The sequence below is a fragment of the Gobius niger genome (assembly GCF_951799975.1).
Source record: "Gobius niger genome assembly, chromosome: 1".
Lineage (NCBI taxonomy): Eukaryota > Metazoa > Chordata > Actinopteri > Gobiiformes > Gobiidae > Gobius > Gobius niger.
In genome coordinates this window covers 15,532,618-15,546,874 of record NC_136852.1, presented here as the reverse complement: position 1 = coordinate 15,546,874, position 14,257 = coordinate 15,532,618, and the positions used below count along the sequence as shown (strand labels likewise).

The window sequence follows — 14,257 nt, the reverse complement described above, 5'->3', positions numbered from 1 at the left end:
AAAAATCAAATATAGGTTTGTCAACAAATACAAACAAATATTTAGCAAGTGTGACTGGCTTACAGGTCAAACATAATGCAACATAAACAGTCTTCTGGTGACTGAAAGATGGTGTGTATATATATTTGAAACATTCAGTGTGTAGGGAAGTACTGCTGGTTTGGTTTAATTATGTAATTTCAAACTCTTAGACATATTGATCAGTTTCTGCCAACTTTAAGTCCATTGAAAGCTGTCTGTTGTATGAGGCAGACTACGTTACCATAGAGATCAGGTGCCATATGTCATGAGTTTTAATTTTATTTAAAAAAATGCTGCAGGAGTATAATTATGGTAATTTCTACGTCTCTCATTACAGCGTTTGTGCATAATAAAGCAACACTTTAAGAAAAATGCTGATTGAAAGTATTAGATTTATATCTTAATTTCACATATCAGACTGATTTACTGTGTATATCCCTGCATGTTAACCCCCTGCACTGTGAGCTGCTGACCCGTTCCGCCTGTATTCCTTTAACAGCGTGACCCCTCTTTCTACCCACAATCCCTTGCTCCCACATCTTTCCACATCATCTTATTCCCAGGTGACATCGGCCCCAATCTAAAGCAGGAAGCGTTATCTCGCCTGACTTTATTTGTATTGTTGCATCGAGGTACTCTCCCTGACTTTTCTCTGAACCTGTGGTGAACCTTACGCCCTCACCGACCAAGCAAAAAAGAGCAAATCTGTGGTTTTCAAGCCTTATCGACAATTATACTTCGGGATAACAAGGGTAAGAAATAAGAAACTGTCTTTGTCTCACTTGGGGAAATGTTCAAAACATTTAGAAGATTACGGCTTTGTCATGGCTGCTGCGTGGAGGCAATGCTAACCTGTCTATGTCAATTAAGCAAAAATCATTTTAAATAGCCCAATTGTAACATTTTGCGAATTGATTTATTTTCTATCTATGCCTTTTGCCACTAGTAGTACTTACATTTCCACATTAGAAAAACATAATAAAGAACAATATAGTCCTTTGAATCGATACAGCTGGACATTTCTTGATTTCGATGGCCGATAGTTTCGAGAGTCATCATTTCTCCTCTTCTCAGGGCCAGGGGTGTCCCTTTCGCTGCTTAGGCTACATCATCAGTGTCATCAGCTGAAGGCAGGAAGTGATCAAGAGAAATAAGGGTTAACTAAAACTAGCGATTATAAGTGTAAAACTACAACTAAAAAATGTGGTCCTGTTGTGGTTAAGATGCTAGAACAAGAGGAATGACATTTGAGACGATAAAATAAGGTTTATCTGATATTTCCAACAACAGTTAGACATTTGTTTATCGTTAATATGACAACAGCTACAATGGAAATAGATTGGAATCCAGCTTCCAGCCTCCAGCTAAACCCAGGGTGTCAAACATAGATGATTTAATCTGGCCCTGTAGAGCATAAATTCCAGAGTATGTAAAAAAAAATAAAGTAAGTCTGTAGCCCATTCCTGTGCGGAGTTATGAATTTTTAAAGAATAACCAGAAGGCTCATTCTAGCCACTAGGGGGCATTAAATAAAAAAAATGTATTCACCTTATTCCCGAGGCTCGCGTGGGCGCCGCTATTAATTGTGCCCCCCCCCCCTTTTCTCCTATTTGTTAACATTGGACTGGAGAAGTCCACATAAAATCCGTTACTACACGAAAACAAAGCCGATTTTAGGCCGCACAGAGAAACGGTGCAGTGTTGACTTGTTGTTGCAAATGAACATTGGCCATTTTACACAAATCAATCAACATCAGATTTGAGCGGAGAATATTTTCCCTCGTTCTCCGTTGAAATGAACGGGCTTCGCGCTCGACCGGAAGTGTCTGTACAGCGGAAGTGCCGAGATAACGCAAAAGTGGCAAAAGTGGGCGGGGCGGAATAAGGTGATAGGAGATTGCAAAAGTGGGCAGCAACACCTTGTCCCTGGCCCTGCATTGGTCATTCTCGAGATTGTTTAAAACCAGAAAGGTCCAGCTGATTCAATGGACTTTGTTTATGATCAGCATTATCCTGGATGTCTGGATTCCTGTTTGATATCACAAACAATGATTACTCAGAAGGGTTTTTGGCAAAAGCGTCCTGTTGAAATGGAAAAGCTTTAATTGTGAGGCACTTAAAGTAATTACGCTGCTATAGAGATTATAGACCGTTCTGCTTTGTAATTTCATCTACTACATATTATTACCAAATCAGTCCTGAAATGAATTTTGAATGTCTCTTGTTTTCACTCCATTCATTTGATCATCATGTTTGCCAAGCCTCGCCAAAATATCCTTGTTTCAGCACAAATGACTTGCTCTCTTGAATCGTGGCTGCTCCTTTGTGTTTAATTTGTGTTTAAAATTGCAGCAGACTTTTCATTCAGAAGACTAAGCGTGGGTATTTGGCATCCGTCTCCTCATTGCTGCTGTTAGAACTGTTTTTTCATTGTGCTGCCACAATGCAGTCATCAGTTCAATAAATGATGCAACTAACCACACGGTTTATTTTACAAAGCGCGAGTGATCAAACAGCGATGGTAGGAATCAGTTGTCCTGAGAAAATAAATTTCTTAAAGAATTCTCACTTCCCAATTATTATTTCTTTTTGATAATCTTGTTGACAGCTTCAAACGATGATCAAATCTATTGGAAAATTTGTGCTAAATTGTCAACAATGAGAAAAGGGTTTCATTTATTTATTTTTTAAATGAGGTGTTATTCATTTACTTAACTCCCACCTAAATCAAGCACTCCATTTTGGCATTACCCGAATCTAAAACCTTCCTGAACAAAGCATCAATATAGCAACGAAAACAAGGATCAAATCGCAACAAAAAAAGTGACAAAAAAGCAACAAAAGAGCAACTTGAAAGCTAAAAAGTGACAAAGCGAGCTATGAATCTGGTGAGAGGGACCGTCCCATGGGGCTCACAAACCTCGTCTTTTAATGTACCACACAGCATAGGAACATCAACTACAAAATCTGCTGTTAGGGCGGCTGGGTGGGGGTTTGTTGATGAGGAGCTACTGCCTTCTTCAACTGGCCCACTCTACACTAACACGCTATACTAGGGCTTACATAATACATTGCATATATTTAAATATATATATAAAAAATTGTACACAAATTAATATTATACTGAGGATGGCAATGACAACTGGGAAGTAGCAAGATCACAGAGTATCATATGTATAGTACAATATGTATATTAAAAAAGCTAGATGCAAGTTGGCCATTTTATGCTCACTACTGCCATCTCAGGTCATACGTGTAACTGCACCTTCTATATTAAGCTCATGCATGTCGGCAATTAGGACCGAAGTAAAACTTTTTGTGTGACAGTGCAGGATTTTAGAGGCAGTTGTGGCGAACAGGTCTGGGCTCATTCTACACATTAGGACATGGCTAGAAGGAGGAAAAGGGGGAGGAAAATACATAATTTTAGCATTTTTAAACATCAGTCATATAATGCCTTTTGTAAATGGTCTTTTCTATCATGATCGTATACTGCAATGGTATATAAGCCATTTTTTTGCTATTGTTTCCTTGTTTTTTTGTGTTCCTTTGTATTATTTTATTGTATGTATTTTGGGGGTGGGTGCTTATAAGCTCTTGGCTCGGCCCACTCCTTTTGAGCAGAGTGTTAACTGCTCAAATAGGTTAGGTTAGGTTAGGTTACTTTATTCATGCCGTGGGTAAATTCGTCTTGCAATTCTGAGAACTAGTCAAAACATTAAAACACATTATACAAAGATAAAACATCACACATATTTAAATATAAAGCTTGTAAGTGCTCCAAATACAAAGAGGATGTGCCTTTGGTACAGATACCACTGACATTTTTAGCCAGTAACAAAGATAAAAAGCCGTGTCAGGGGAAATTTGATCCCTACTTGTTCATCAAGGAAAGGGCAGCGGGAACAAAACTTTTCTTAAAACGGTTCGTGTGGCTTATGCCCAGATGGAAGCAATCGAAACTCTGAATGCAAAGGATGCTCAGTGTCTTTTATGATGCTTTGTGCCATCCTCTCTAACTGTTTATCGTGCAGAAAGTCCAAACTGGTCTGAGGCTGGCCAATGACTTTGCTTGACCACTTGACCAGCTGATTCAGGGCGTTTTTGTTTCTAACAGAGGAGCTCCCATACCATGTGACCAGGCAGAAAGTTAGGGTCGCTTCAATGAATGCCCGATAAAACGTGTCATCACAGTTTTATCTACATGAAAGAAGGACAGTTTTCCGAAGACAATACAGTCGTTGGTGATCCTTTTTACAAACAACAGCACAGTTTTCAATTCAGTTTACAATCTATAATTGTTCCAAGATACCTGTAGGACTCCACACACTCCACTGGTTGTCCCTTTATATAAGTTGCAACATGTGGGAGAGCGCTCTTCCTAAAGTCGATGATCATATGTTTTGTTTTTGCAACGTTTAAGAGAAGATGCGACTCATCACTTGCCACTCACCATTTGACAAAACCCTCAACAACTGGGCCGTGCTGTCTTTCATTTTTGTGAAGTAGACTTACAATAACTGAGTCATCTGCGTATTTTAAGATGATTCTGTTTTCAGGGTCACTCTGACACATGCTAGTGTACAACATAAACAACAAGGGTGAGAAAACAGAACCTTGGGGTGAAACATGTAAACTGTAAACCGTGAACAAAAATGTGATGGAAACACAACAAAGAAGCGTCAAGAAACAAGGGGAAAAAGCAACATCAAAACAACAACAAAAGACAGCAATTGTGATGGACTTTCGAAGAGCGCGGGTCCAGCATGCTCCTCTAACAATCAACGGTGCTGCTGTGGAGAGGGTGACCAGCACTAAGTTCCTGGGTGTGCACATCAGAGAGAAGCTCTCCTGGACCATGCACACTATATCAATGGTCAAGAAAAGTAATCAACGTCTCTACTCTACCGCAAGTTGAGAAGAGCCAGAGTCCCAGCCTTCATTATGTGCAATGTCTATAGAGGGCCGATAGAGAGCATCCTGACCAGCTCCATCACTGTGTGGCACGGCACCAGCACTGCCTCCTGCCCAAGGAGCCTCCAGCGAATCGTGAGAGCAGCGGAGAAGATCTGCAGCGCCTCTCTCCCCTCTATTAAGGAGATGTACTCCACCCGTCTCACCCGCAAAGCCATCAAAATCGCCAGGGACCCCTCGCACCCATCACACAGTCTCTTCAAGGTTATGCCGTCAGGGAGGAGACTGCGGAATCTACGGGTCAGTTCCAGTCGACTGAGGAACAGTTTCGCACATCGGGAAGCTGAACTCCCTAACCTCCCTCCCACCCCTCTTCCCCCTCCTCCCACTTCACAATCAAGGATGAGAGAAACAAATAAAAAATCTTGAATCTTGAAAAACAACAAAAACAAGACAAAAAAAACCCCAATGAAAACAAGATAAAAGAGAGACGAAAACACGACAAAACACTTCAAAAATGTGACAAAAACACGGCGACAACGCAACAACAAAAAAAAGTTTGTTCAGATCAGTTTTGTTGGCTTTCTAATACTGCCTGTAGGCTGTATTTGGGTAAAACTGAACTGGAGAAGAATGAGCTCGGTTAAGGTTAAAGCTTCACTGACTGAAGAAGCAGCGGTTACCAGTCCATCAACACCGTCAAAGGGTTTGACTCGACTGCACGATAGCCTTCACCCTAATTAGTTTTCTATTTGCTAAATCCCTTTTAGTTTGAGGGTCAAAATCATTCAAGCGGGCAAAGTCAATGACTATCTTGTGTATTCCCCTTTCTGCCCCAAAAAAACTTTTCTTTTGAAGGGAAGGCAGAGGCCCCCTTGTCACCATTGTGCAGTTAATTTCTGTACGCTTTGTGTGGAGGTGGTAGCAGCGTTGACTTTTACTGTGCTCAAAATAAACCTGCCGGCTCAGAGTAGCAATTATGGTGTCATTATCTAGGTGTTGCAATTATCGCTGCTTTTCTCCGTTCTTATCATCACGACAAATATTCTTGTAACGTGGCCACCATTATGTCTCCACTAAATGAGGACCACTGGGTTATTAGCGTGGAAAAGAGAAGCATGTACTGATTCGGAGCTTTCTGTTAAATAAAAATGCAAACTCTATGAAAAGATAATCTATCTCCAGTGCTAAGGGAGTATATTATATTGCTTATAGCTTATATTGGCACTGTTCTACATGGGAGGGCCATTTAATTGACTGACACATGCAATAACCCGTATCAGTGCAACAGCGGTACATCTTCAAGAGGCTTTTCACTGTCAGGTGGAGGTGAAAACAAATGAATTACTGGACAGAATCCAGGCAGCCACAAAACAAGTCACGCTGAGAGGAAGGAAGACAGGGACATTAAAGGCCAACTAAAAGACACCGATGCATCATCCTTGAAAACAAAAGGCTCCTGGCCGCGATCTACAGCCATAAATCCATGTTATTGATAGAGTGTGATATGAAGGGCCAAATCAGACTATTACGCATTTCATCTGTGGCAGAACGAGAGGTGGCTTTATTGTGATAGCATGGTACTCATGTGGAAATGGCATTGGTACCTAAACATGTATTAAAGTGGTAATTGTGGTAATTACAAGGAAACAGGACACACAACCAATCAATTACATGCTAACGGGATTCGTCTTAACCCTGACCCTCAACTCAATCCAGCTTAAATGCTGTAAATAACCAGAAAACATGTATATTTTTGGTTATAACAAGTCTGTAAAATGCTTTATTGCTTGTTGCCCATAGTTACCTTGCTATTTTCTTCCAATTGCAATGTTCTTACTGTGCTGTAACATGCAACCAGATAAATGTACTGGAAGTACATACTACTGGAAGTGGAAATCAGATTTATGTTTGTTTTGTTGGAAAATACTTAAATAAAAATGAGAAATAAAGAAAAGCTCCCACGAGAGGAGTAGTGCAGGAGATGTTATTTTATTTTTTAAGTTTGTAGACAAATTGTAAATAAATAAACCCTCATAAAGTATTCCAAACTTCATCCTTCTAATTTCATATTCTGAAATGCATGGGCTTCTTGTACTAGTTTAGCAAGACCTTCTCCCAAATGTTATTGCTCCCGGGCATTTTCAGAATGTGCACACAAATCTTAATTTACAAACATACAGTATACAAAATCTAATGCAAGAGTACGAAAAAGTGAGTGCTTCCAGACTGGGGTCCGTAGATAACAATGCAGGAATACAGGTGCTCTTCAAAGACTGGATCAGGTTTGTCAGAAGAATTGCAAATAGTACACACTATACTTTTAAATGTAAAATCTCTTAAGTAAGTCAAAAAGTTAAGTATCTGATTGCTACCCTTTTCTGGCCATAACTTTGTCTGGCATCTACCTTGAGAGAGGGGAAAGCTCGGAGGCTGCTAACAAACCTCCATCGTCCTCATTAGGGTGTAAGAATGCTCTGGCCTAACAACGAGGCCTGTGTCTCTAGTGATGTCTGTGTAAAACACCCATCACATGTGTGGACCCAAACACCAACGAAAGGTATCCACGTTCTCCCTCACTCTTATCGCCCCCAGTAATCACATGTGCTGCCATGCACAATATCGGAGGCGTTTGTGAAGAACAAGTACAGGGTTGTATGAGCTACTATGCGGTTATGTATTTTTTATCATGATTCTGCACTAGATACCCCAGTCTCCATTGCACTTCACTAATACATAAACTTGTGTACTTTTACAACATGCATCAGTGCCATCCCTCCAGCTCATGGTATGGAGTATATTGTTGAAAAGACTAAGGCAAGGCCACTGTGTGCAGGCTCTGACCATTACTCCCAGGTGCATCACATCACACCGTTGTACCGTAAAGCTCGGCTTCCTCCCCCACATAACATTGATCGAAGTGGTCATGATTCCTCCTTCTATTTGACACAGAGCAGACCCACAGGATCATTCATGTTTGACACCCGCACACACTGTTGCCTTTTCTGTGCCGAGGATGACCCTTAGCTTTTGCACGTCATGGTACACGGTTTGTGCAATGTTTGTATCCTATATTTGGTTGCACTTTTCTTCACAGTGTGGTGATATTCTGGTAGGATGAAAATAGCGCAAAAAACAGAGATAACGGAGGAGGAGGCATTTTGCAGCTCTGTTTCCGTGATCTTACCAAGATAACACAAGCCAGGTTAAAGGTCATTTAAAGTCTTTATACTGTGTTAGAGCTATAGGATATGAGATTAATCTTATTCATCAGATGTGTTTTCTGTATTTAAATGCCATAGTTACCATGCTGCTATAGTATCACTTCACAGCACAATATTTTATAAACATTATAAACATCTGTCTAGCTATATCACCCCCGATGTGAAGCATAAACATGTCTCTATATTGACAATAACAATTGTAATGTTTTTATTTTGGTTCTTCAGCCAATTATCCAAACCAGAATGAGACGCACTCTTTGAGTTGCTAAATCCAATGGCAAAGACGAGCAGAAAAGGATGCTCTCTGATCGAAACACTCACTGCCAACAACAATGCCACTGTCCTAATCAAGTCTAATTACTGTTCGAGTGTTTTTTGGTGTGTGTTTTTTTTTTTTTTTTACTAATAAAGGTTCATGCTGCATTATCTTCTTTATATCATGCATTGAAATAGAGTAACATGTTTCTAATTTCACATTTTGACGGTTTGAATGTGCACCCTTGGACTAATACTCAAAGAAGCCAGCGCATCTTAGGAGAAAATGGTAACTCTGGTAAAAGGTCACAACAAGATGGATCAGTGATGACAACAAAACCTCCAACGCGTTGTCTGGCATTGTTAACGGCACATTCACCGCTCGATAGCAAAACGCGCCATTTATGGATTAAACCGAACACATTGAGATTAAATTAAATATATATATATATACAGGATGAATAAATTATACTGTTTAAGAATGATGTGACTAAATGATTCTGACAATGCATTAACATCGGCAGAAAAATGACATTTACAAAAAGCGTTATCTTACTCTTTCTCTCTGCTTATAACCTCAGTTTGAGTCACCCACTCTAAATTGTTTTTTTTAAGCAGGAGATGACATGACATTCCCTCCACTGACCTGCTGTGCACAGGGCAGGTAGCTCATGCTTGGCTGCTCTGTTCTTCAGCTGTAGGTGTTGGTGTGGTGATGAGTGGGCTGTACATGTTACTACATACAACGCTGCACGATACAACACACATGTCCTGCTTCAACGCTAGTGGAAATAAGGTTTGCACTTAAAGTGTCACAACATGTTCCATCACCTAGTACCTCTCAGTGCTACAGAATGCTGAGGTATAACCCTCCAGCCGACAGAAGATGCTCATTTACTCTCTATAATCCTGGTTTCCCACATACTACTGAGGAACAAACAAAAACAGATGCAGTGAGTACGTAATGAATAATATATGAACGTAAATGTAACCTAAAATATCTTGCCGCCAGATTTTGATGCTTGCATCTTACACTACAGAGTCACTTGAAAACCATTTGAATCCATACAAATGATCACAGCTTGGCCTTAAAAGGTCACACAAACAAGCAGTCTCACGCACGCTTTCTTCTCTGAAAAGCATGGCTTTTAAAGAACGTGTCAGGGAAGACGCCGCTGAACGAAATGATGCTCGAGTAACGCCTGACTCTGCTCGGCACTTGACACTGCTGCTCAAAAAGAAAATGTTTATTGTGAAAGGGATGTCATGTCATGCCAAACCTTAACTGGTGCGCATCAGCCCCCCCAAATCTTTGTTTTAAGACTTGAAAGGCGTGTCTGGAAAGTTCCATATGGAGCTTACAAAGAGTCATGTAAATAATGCCTCTGTTTGCACCTGAGGGTCTGAGTGTCAGCCACCATCTGCCTGAGCCGCAATCACCAGCAGCTGCACAAGTCTGCAGGGACCACTTCACAATAGACGTGCTTTTACCTTTTCGATGTATTCTAATCAAGGGGTGCACACTGATGTAATTGGAAAGAAATGTCCTTTCTTTTCAAGACTCAGCATTTGTCATTAATCCTTCTTTTCTCTCTTTTTTAAGCGGCCTGTCACTCGCCGTTTCTCCACTGTTCTTTGCTGTACACCACATTCCTCAGCTTTGTTTGATCTTTTATCAAACACTGCCAAAGCCATAGCTCCAATTAAGCTCCTTCCTGTCCACTTCCCATGTGTCATGTCCATTCACTTTCGTTTAATGCATGCGGAAGGCATAACTGAAGCACTGTACTTACAACACTGTACTTACAACACACTTGGGAATAGTGCACTGTTTATGTGTCTGTGTGTGTAGCCATGCCTTGTATCTAATTATTAACTTATTATTAAATTACTTCTGATACTAGCATGCTTAGACATTGCAACATGGAAACAGAACATGTGTGCAGGCATTGCTTTGCCCAGTGCTTCTGAATGACAATCAATCACACTAAGGTATCTGGCTTCCTGTCTTTTCCAACATGTATCAAAGTGTCTCAGATAATCAAATCCAATGGGACCAAAGATGGCAGACCTCATTATGGCTTTCATTAAATGGCAAAGCTTTAAACCTCAATTCCCCCGGTACAGTGTCCAGCAGTGGCGATTGTTTGGTTGCATATAATGAGAAATGAAAAACAGTGAAACTGCTGGCCCTTACATCTGCATTATGGAGCATAATTACTTCGCTTGAATTATGCACTATTGAATCTTACCGTTACCAATCGATATATAGCCTGGGCACATAGCTTTAATGTGCATAGACAGACCAAGAAGCCAACCGGAGTCAAAGCACAGACTGTAACTGTAACCCATAGTGCATATTCTGATCTGGATCTACTGTATTGGCTTTTGGCCCTAATTGGCTCCTCCATCTTGTTCATGTGATGGCGCTGGTCCCCGGAGTGTTTATGTATTTGACATGCCGCAGAATGGGTTTCAGAAGTGCGAGAATCTGGGCCAGTCAGATGCATGCGCAGATTATCCAATACTATTAAATGATTTACTTGTCAAAACACAATGGAGCAGTGATGGGACCACATCCGCGCCACAGAGTTTGAGTAACGCACGCCCTGTTAGGGAGCGCACTGTAATGGACTGTCACGAATGGGGCTTTAAGCTATAATTGTGAAATATTATTGGTAAATGCCACCTGATAATCTTTTTGTACATTGTAGCTGTCAAGGACTTGTTTTTAGACTTTGTGTGGTGTGACTTTAGATACATAGGTCAAACAATTTGACACTATCTTTTACTAGGTTTAACATGGCAATAATTGTCTCATTTACTTATTTTTGTTTGGGCAACAATAACCCTCAAAATGAAATCATGATACAAATCATAAAGAACATTGGCCATGGACTTGCAAATATGATCAAAGGCAGCGAGTTTGATTCAACATGAAATTCTTTTTAACAGAATTTGACCTGTAACCTCTGAAAGTTATGGAAGTTTATAATGTAATTAGTCATCAAGAAAGGCAACAATAGGCTGTATTGACCTCCTTCCCTATTGTCTTGGTGTCCCAGTTGCCTGGAGCCTATTCCAGGAAGGAACTTTGAACCCAAAGGGCTCCTGTCCAGCTTGAGGGTTTAGTATTCAGCCATTTCCTCAGAGGGGTCATTTGAGTCAGCTCACATCTACTGCATGCCTTGAGAAGGATTCAGAGAGAACCTACAAAAGAGCACTAGAACTGTCACTGATAATCAAATACAGCATATAAACAATTGTTCAAAGATCTAAGAGAGGTGTGTCAGTTATCAAAAAAAGGGTGTGCTGAATTTAAGTACTCATAATAACAGAGCCACAACTGCATCAACTGATTATAGTTAGGAACTCTTTAACGCCTGCTAGTACGGAGCTCGTGTCTCTGACACCAGACACCATCCTGTGGAATCATGCTGGCTCTGCAAGCTTTTTATTGATGCTGATCATGATGAGATAATACTTTGTGTCATTAAAAACCCCATACAGTGAATTCACTCCAGGGGTTTGGTCCACCGGAGCTATCTGCGTCAAACAGCTGGTACTGACAAGCACTGCATCAGGAGCAGGCTTCACAAATGAGCCGCAACACCTCAATCATGAAGATGTATCATCCACATGGAGCAGACTGGACACAGGCAGTAAAGGGCACCAGCATCCAATTTCAATGGATGCTGACATATTTAACGTGCACACAGACCTGATTCATATCTACGTTCATTTGTCTTTTTTTTTTTTTTTTTTTTTTGACTGACAGGCCATAGAAATGTATAGGAATGTTAAGACATGTTGGGACCAAGGTACACATTTTACACATGCATGGAGCCTATAGCCAACTTAGAACAAACATGTTAAATCATTATGTTTCTAAGACTGGAAAGTAGTATGCACTATATTGTTTTAATCCATCTACGATTAATTAGGCAGGTTAGAGCCTAGTATTCAATCCCATCAATGGTATGCTTTCTGATAAGCAAAATATGTATGAGAAAGCCACTTAGTCCTCACCAGTGCCACAACAGCAGAAGAATAATTGCCTTATAATATAGGCTATATCATACAGTGCGCGTACGGTAAAACCGCGCCTATAACGGTCTATCTCATTAATAAATGACTGCTGCTTCAAGGCATTAAGCTCAAATAAAATCTGATCTAAAGTCTAAAAGGTGAGGCGGAGACTTCTGGGCATCCTCTCCACAGCTCGGCCTAACTTGTTCTCAGATGCTCGCTGGGCTTTGATAAGACGCGGGGCAGTGTAAGTGCATGGCACAGCAGCAGCAGCAGCAGCAGCAGTCACCTGCCCTGCACAAAACGCTGTGTCGTGGAAGCCGCACCTCTGGGGAACCTTGTGGCACTAATTACGCACAAACAGAACCGAAGTCAGCTCGTGGGAGAAACGCACTGTCGTGGCTTTCCCCCCAGTGTGTTCGTCATTGTTTTCCCTCGTGTTACTTGAGACCCTATCCTGGATGAGAAATAATAAGTCACGTCTACAGTATATGTGATTGCTTAACCTGACAGATGTTTTTTTTATATTTTTTATTTTTTATAATAATAAACGAAAGCACCACAAAACAACGCAGGCGGATTAACCTTGAAAGTTAAGAGGCAATTGGATTTCTGCACACCTTGGATTATGGCTTTCCCTTGGCTGGAAAACAGCTGGGGACGTCTGTGTTGTGCTTTTAATCTAACCTCATGGGGAAGGGACGCGCGGTTCTTACACTCTTCTTGACTTGAATGATTATAGCCGCAAGTTTGTTGGTTAGAATAAAAATAAAATGCGTCTTACCTTCACGCCATAAGTTTGAGCAATTTCTTGTTTTTACAGTCAAGCACTGTTAAATCCCAAAGTATCCACCAAAGCTTATCTTCCACTGTATCCGTCATGAGCTCGGTCCATCATTCAGTCCTTTCAGGTTTTGCAACAACTGTTCGGAGGCGAGACATTTATTCAGGTGTCAAAAGAATTAAAAAAAAAAAAAACAATGCCGGACCAAAGCCTCCTTCAGCGCTCTCACTGTCCGTGTGAAAAAGCCTTCAGCTGAGCATCGCAGAGAGACGCGGGCGCTGGTTGGCTGAGTGGCTGCTGCGCGTGTAGTTCCTCTGGAGCGTTACGCGCAGAGTTACCTTGCCTAATGACGGAGGCAGGAGAGCGAGGCCACTGAAAAAAAAAGAGAGAAAAAAAAAAGAAGTGAGCGCAATCGAGGCGGGGTTACATCTGTTTCTGAGACACCACAGGCGAGCGTTTTCTTTAAAGTACAGGCAAAAGACGCAAATCCCCCTCGCCATGCTCGCGCGCAGACCTGTGCACTTTAGCCCAAGGGATCCACTTTCAAGTCTTTTGTAGGTGATGAAAGGCGCGAAATGGTGCACTCGGAGATTTTTTACATTGTGGGCAAGTCATGGATAGTAGCTATAGGGATTAGGCTGCGCAGAATAGAAGATTAATTTCCCTCGCTTTCTTAACCTCTAAACCGCCACCTTAACCGAGCACATTTTCTCCAGTTTGGCTTCACCCAAATCTAAAAGCTTCGACAACAACAACAAAAAAGCATCAAAATAGCGTCGAAAACAAGGATTAAAACGCAACAAAAACGTGGCAAAAAGAGCAACAAAAACGTGCGGGGAAAAAGCAACAAAAGTGCGACCAGAACGTGACGAAAAAAGCGACGACCAGAAAAGCAATGAAAAAGCAAAACAAAAAAAGGCCACAAAAAGTGACAGAAGCGAGACGAAAACGTGACAAAATGCAGCAAAAAAAAAAAAAAAAAAAAGCAATAGAAACATGACAAAAAAATGTGACTCAAGACGCGGCAACA

The 14,257-nt window shown here is 41.0% G+C and overlaps 1 protein-coding gene across 1 annotated transcript in view; it reads right to left on the bottom strand.

Moving 5' to 3' along the window:
• Positions 1–13,649, bottom strand: part of drd2a (dopamine receptor D2a) — a 45,702-nt gene extending 32,053 nt beyond the window's left edge. Inside the window, exon 1 of the mRNA XM_079577771.1 lies at positions 13,228–13,649. The gene's annotated coding sequence lies outside the window, so the exon portion shown is untranslated. The remainder of the gene's footprint in view (positions 1–13,227) is intronic.
• Positions 13,650–14,257: the final 608 nt, after the last annotated feature.